Below are 5,683 nucleotides of genomic sequence, written 5' to 3' on the forward strand. Positions count from 1 at the left end.
CATGATAGGTTCAAGCCACATAAATGCAAGGTAATGTTCCGTACAATAGATCTAACATGTCCAGATCTTTTGTCGGGTTCATTATACTAGTTCACAAGCACATATAGTCCACTGCCAACCTGTCCTACTTCGAAAATCGTAGATTATCAATCCAATCTTTGAGAAAACAAAGAAAACATGAGACATCCATTTCTATCTATGATCCCACTTCCAAGCATCTATCCAGTTATGGCAACTTGCTTGGAATTGAGGCATACGCGTATGCAATATATGGTAGGAAGCAAACTAGGGGTGGAAAAGAACAAGTAAAACGCATATTATATGTGTTTGTATGTGTGTGTGTATATCTTGAATCCATACTCATCGGCAATAGTTACCATACTCAAAAAGTAAATTTCAAATAGCAGCATCGATGCACTTAAGGAAAAGATCTCCCGATATATATTTTACTCATTCTTCCTCCAATTCCCAATCAGACATAGTTTAATTCATGTTCAAATCTGTCTAAACCATTACATGGATTTCATCACATGTCCAGAAAACATAATGCAACATCATATAATTGTCTGGTAGAACATTATATAATTGTGCATTCTATTTCAAGAGGACATGCCAAAACTGTGTCCATATATCACCATTGCGAATTAGATAATCTAGAGGATGTGAGCTCAGCGAAGAACTGTGATCTAAAACCAGACACACAACTTATTGGAGCAAATAAAATTTGTTGATCCTATGTTCTACTTCTCTTAGACTGAGGTTCTGGCAAGGATGAAACTGATGGTGCCACGGCCAAAGAATAATTAGAGCTTTCACAGCTAAAATATGCATCAATAACTCCATCGGGAGTGCCTGGAATAGATTGGCATTTGCGCTTGTGGGTTTGGTAGATTTTGGATCCAAAAATGCCCATTAGCTCTAGAATGAGATCATGACATTCATCAATGCTGTCCTGTATGAAGATCAAGAACTTCAGTGACACACAAAACCAAATAGGCATAGTGATATTGCTAATCAAATACTATAAGGTATTACTAAGAAGCCCAAAGAAGTCGATTACAGAAAATAAAACTCAATGTGAAAGAGTGCGAACCTTTCTAACTTTAAGAACAACCATAAATTGATTAAGGTAATCGACTGCATTGCAAGGCTCAATCTCATTGATCACATAAAACAATGTTACAGTTGCAATTACAGATGGGGGATAGTGCAGAAGCCTAGAATCTGCATTCAGCATGATCGAATATATAATCAATAAACTACCTGCATCCAAACGTCTCAAACAAACTTTTCAGATAGATATCTCACCAGTGATGATACCAAGAATGATGTTTTCACATTTCCCCTGGAACTCCGTAGGTTGGTCATCAATCCAAATCTCCTGATGATATGGTCTATAAATGAAAGTGGTGTCACTGGATTCATTTTCCATTTGAGGGTGGACAACACCAGAAGTTCTATTTTCTGAATAGTCTTTGCCTCAAACACATACTTTGGATTTGATACCTAATCAACAAAATACATCCATCATTAATACAACCATAACAACTTAAACTATTACTATCATATCTCAATCCTAAGCTATGTATGATCAATTATATCAATTCTCAATGCCCATTCTACTTCATTTCAATCCAGTGTTCAATACTCGAGAAATGACAAACGGACATAACCGTTAAGACATTTATACAAACACCAACACTACAATCTCTTAATAAGTGAAGGATCAAAACATGCCTAATGTGCAAGTTTCCTACCTGAACTATCACCAACTATTTATCAAAACACTCTTCAACTATCAATTGTTCCCTTTACCTACATTCAGGTAGAAAAAAAGAGGACAAGTGATAGTTGAGATGTGTTTTAATCAGTAGTTGGTGATAATATATAGGAACCTCACAAGCCTATAGTTCAGGTATGAAGATCAAATCAGGATACTTTAGATATGCTTTTTATCACTTACTCTATCTTAATCAACAAAACATAGCTACATACTTGAAGGTCTAACAAAAGGGGCACTTGAATCTCCTCTACTTTAGCAGCAATGGAAAGACAAGCAACAGCCACAAGCTGACTCATCCATGGCTTAACCTTCTGAAAAAGAAATCCAGATATAAATCTATCAAAATAGTTGACAGCTAACACAACAGTCAAAGCATTGAAACCATAGTGGTCAATGACAGTCAACATCCATTCCAAGGACTTTTTTCTTACCCCCAACAAAACCCCATCTGAAACTAAACTAGTACAATAAAAAAGATTCACTTTTTCATTTGATAACAGAGTTTCAACCTCACCATCTTCCCAAAACAAGTCACATTCTATCAAAGGTGAAATCTTTTTCACATTCTCGATGACCCCATTCTGATTTCTTTCATCTGAATGGTATCCTCCTCCCAAATCTCCCTCATCTAATCGACCTTCCTCACATAGAAGGGCATCAAAATTCAAGATTGGATTTTGGGGCTCTATGTTTTGTTCGTGTAAATGTAAAACCATTTTTCCCAAACTCAAACTTGGACCCAATAACACATCCACTGCTACTGCCTGAAAATGGACATAGAGAGAAAATGGGGAGAGTAAATAGCAGATATTTTAGCTTAGATTGCTTTCAAGATTGTCCCTTTTTTCTTCTTTTATCCAAAATTTATTGTTGGCGCATATATTTTCAAAGGCTTTTGGGATGTTTGGCGCGCAGGGTAAGAGGAAGAACAACAGATTCTGCCAAAATTCAATTCATTCTTTGCATATATATAGCTGAGATTAGTCTTTGCATATAGTGTTAGTTGAGACTTGAGATTAGTATGCTTTTATCCAACTACTCCTTTTGTTTGACATACAGCTAACAATTAATAACAGAAATAATATTATTATATTACCTTTTGAATCCATTAAATTTCATATTTTGGGAAATGTATTAGTAGTACTCTCTTCGTTTAGACAAGAATGATAAAGTTTAAGAAAAAAAAAAAAAATTCAATTTTATGATAGTAAATTAAAGTTATGTCAAATATATCAAAATATTATTTAATATGTGGACTTAAATATGTTATGTGAAAAACTGAAATTAAAGTAGTACCAAAAAGAAGAAATGAGACATTCTTTTTTAAACAGGCTAAAAAGGAAAGAAGGTAGACCTCTGTTATGATTGTGCCTAGACCAATATTGGCAAAGCGGCCCAACACCAAATTAAGTGGCTATGTGTGGGATCCGGGTTGATAAATAAAGACTAGTGAGAGCAAAATAGGTTTATGTAGATTATGATTATGCTTAGGCAAAGACCGTGCTTCTTATCCCCAATTCTCTCTTAGTTCCCTCATCCCTTCTTCTTTATAGTTACTGTTATTGTTCAAGTTCTTCATATTGTAATTGCTCGTTTTCGTATGAATCAAAGCTTGTTAGTTTGTTCTCCCTATTGTTTGGTTGTTGAGTTGAGAAAATCACTACAACCATTTTAATGTTTGTTACATTGGTGCTTTCATTGTTCTTACTCCAAATGGCAATGACGGTATTGGATCGATTCAGTGGTGGCAACGATCCAGAGGGTTGGATTCTTCGGGAATAGCAGTATTTCACTTGCCTTGGCTTCTCCCAGAAGGACTGGCTACCTCTTCCTTATTTCTACTTTGATGGTGAAGCTCTTACTTGGTTTACGTGGTTGCATAGTAATAAGCAATTCTTAGATTGGAAGCATTTTAAGGAAAAATTGCTTATGCGATTTCCACAATGCACAACTTCGGTGAGTATGGCAGATATGCTTTTCGAGCCTATATTGACTATATTCGCTATACTACATTTGTTCCTCCGACAAACTTTCCCTCTGCAGTTGTAGATTTAAGCCCTGTCACATACTCATCTAACTTGGAAGATGCCTTCACAAGTGGAAACACAGAACCAGACCATATGCTCGAGAAATTGCCTGAGAAGTATACCAATGTGGATTCCTTGGCATTGCTTACAGGAAGTGATGCTGAGATCGCAACTCTTGAAGGCCTGGGAACTCCTCAAATTGGAATGCAAAATCAGTAGAATCAGATTTGGTACGGTAATCTTCTTCCATTACCAAAGGTCAGGTGTTCGATGAAAATTCACATACAACTGTGAGCTCTAGCATTCTTGAACTTAACTATAGATTCTGCAAAGATATTAGTATGCAAACCAAGTTCCCTACTTCGGTGTTAACTGATACGAAAGAATCGAATAGTGTGGAGGAGAAAAAATCACTAGATAATGCTGCTTTGTTTGACAAATCTCCTCAAAGGGATGCATCTGGTACTCTAGCTCCTTTTACTAAGCAAGCACCTGTGTTGCCTAATACGCATATTTGAATTACTGAAATAGTATATCCAATTGCGACTTGGGTATCACTCTTAATTCCTCTTGTTGGTCGAGAAGATATGATGTCGAATGAACATCTCGAACAAGATATGGCAACGAGGTATGTAGTTACTAACTCTCTTGGTAGTGACCCTCCTAAATGGAAAACTGATTTAGGGACATTTACGGTGGGTAGGCAGATTTATTTCTTGATGAATATTTTTTGGAGAACGTGAGTGCCATATCAACTAGTGTGTTGCATTTTGTTGGATTGTTTATTGCCGCTGAAAATGGAAAATCTATTAGGGGATTCAATGATCAGCATATTTCGAGTCAATTTCCATTTATTCCTACTACCAATTTCATTATGCTTATTGTAACCGTTCCCATAAGTGCAGTGGATCTTTGTGTATGGGATCCAGGAATAGATTTCGGATTTATGGCTCTAACCGGTTATATAAAGAGAACGTGGAGGAACTACTATTGTTGGGTATGTAATGACATGTTTTTCTTAATTGTGTATTCAAATTCTATGAGTAGAGTGTGGGATCCCAGACAACTAGGATGTGTAAAGTCCAACTGGTTCAAGGTGTTCTCTATTGTTGATAAATGCAATGCATTAACATGTCCTTTAATTGCATATTCACTGGTCTTCGTTGAATATTATGTGGTACAACATGACATTTTGGTTGCCAACTTCCAGCAAACATCAGTGTTGCATCTTCACTGTATCACTGCTCTCGTTGGCATGGTACAGGTGTGGGAGGTAAAAGTGTCAAGGAGATTATACAAGGTGAAGGTTGTGTACTCTGCTTGTTACACACTTTATGAGGTCATAGAGATAGTAGAGTCGGCTGCAATTCATAAATTACATCATGGCTTAGGTAATGCATTAGTTTTTGTTATCCTTTAGAACAAATGTGTGGTTGCAAGGCAAGTTGTAACTGAACTCAATTTGATAATGCGGAAGAGTTTTATTGTGAATCAGAAAGATCATGGTTGTAATTTGGTGTTATCAGTTCTAGTGGAGAGATTTGGCGGTAGGAGAGCTTTGACAACTATTGCTCAATATTTCGAGGTGAACAATTATAGCATTGACAAGAGCATGGTACGAAGTACTATTTTTATGATGTTTCGAGTGCTTTTGGATCTCTTGACCCTATCAGTAGCCTTGGTGAAATTCTCAGCATCCCATTATCTGGCAGTACTACCTACATTTTGGTCAATCATGGAAATATTTCATTTGATAAAAAAAAGACTAATGATGAGGAAGAATGGAATGAGATCAAGGACATTGCAGCTTCTATTTGGCATCTGTGCTACAAAATATGACAAAGTTCCTTTATGTAGCTGCCAATAGTGCTTC

The 5,683-nt window shown here is 36.5% G+C and overlaps 1 pseudogene; it reads right to left on the reverse strand.

Moving 5' to 3' along the window:
• Positions 1–479: 479 nt before the first annotated feature.
• Positions 480–2,768, reverse strand: LOC102605070 (cyclin-D3-3-like; annotated as a pseudogene).
• Between the last annotated feature and the right edge of the window lie 2,915 nt (positions 2,769–5,683).

The sequence above is a fragment of the Solanum tuberosum genome, unplaced genomic scaffold, assembly GCF_000226075.1.
Source record: "Solanum tuberosum cultivar DM 1-3 516 R44 unplaced genomic scaffold, SolTub_3.0 scf00735, whole genome shotgun sequence".
Lineage (NCBI taxonomy): Eukaryota > Viridiplantae > Streptophyta > Magnoliopsida > Solanales > Solanaceae > Solanum > Solanum tuberosum.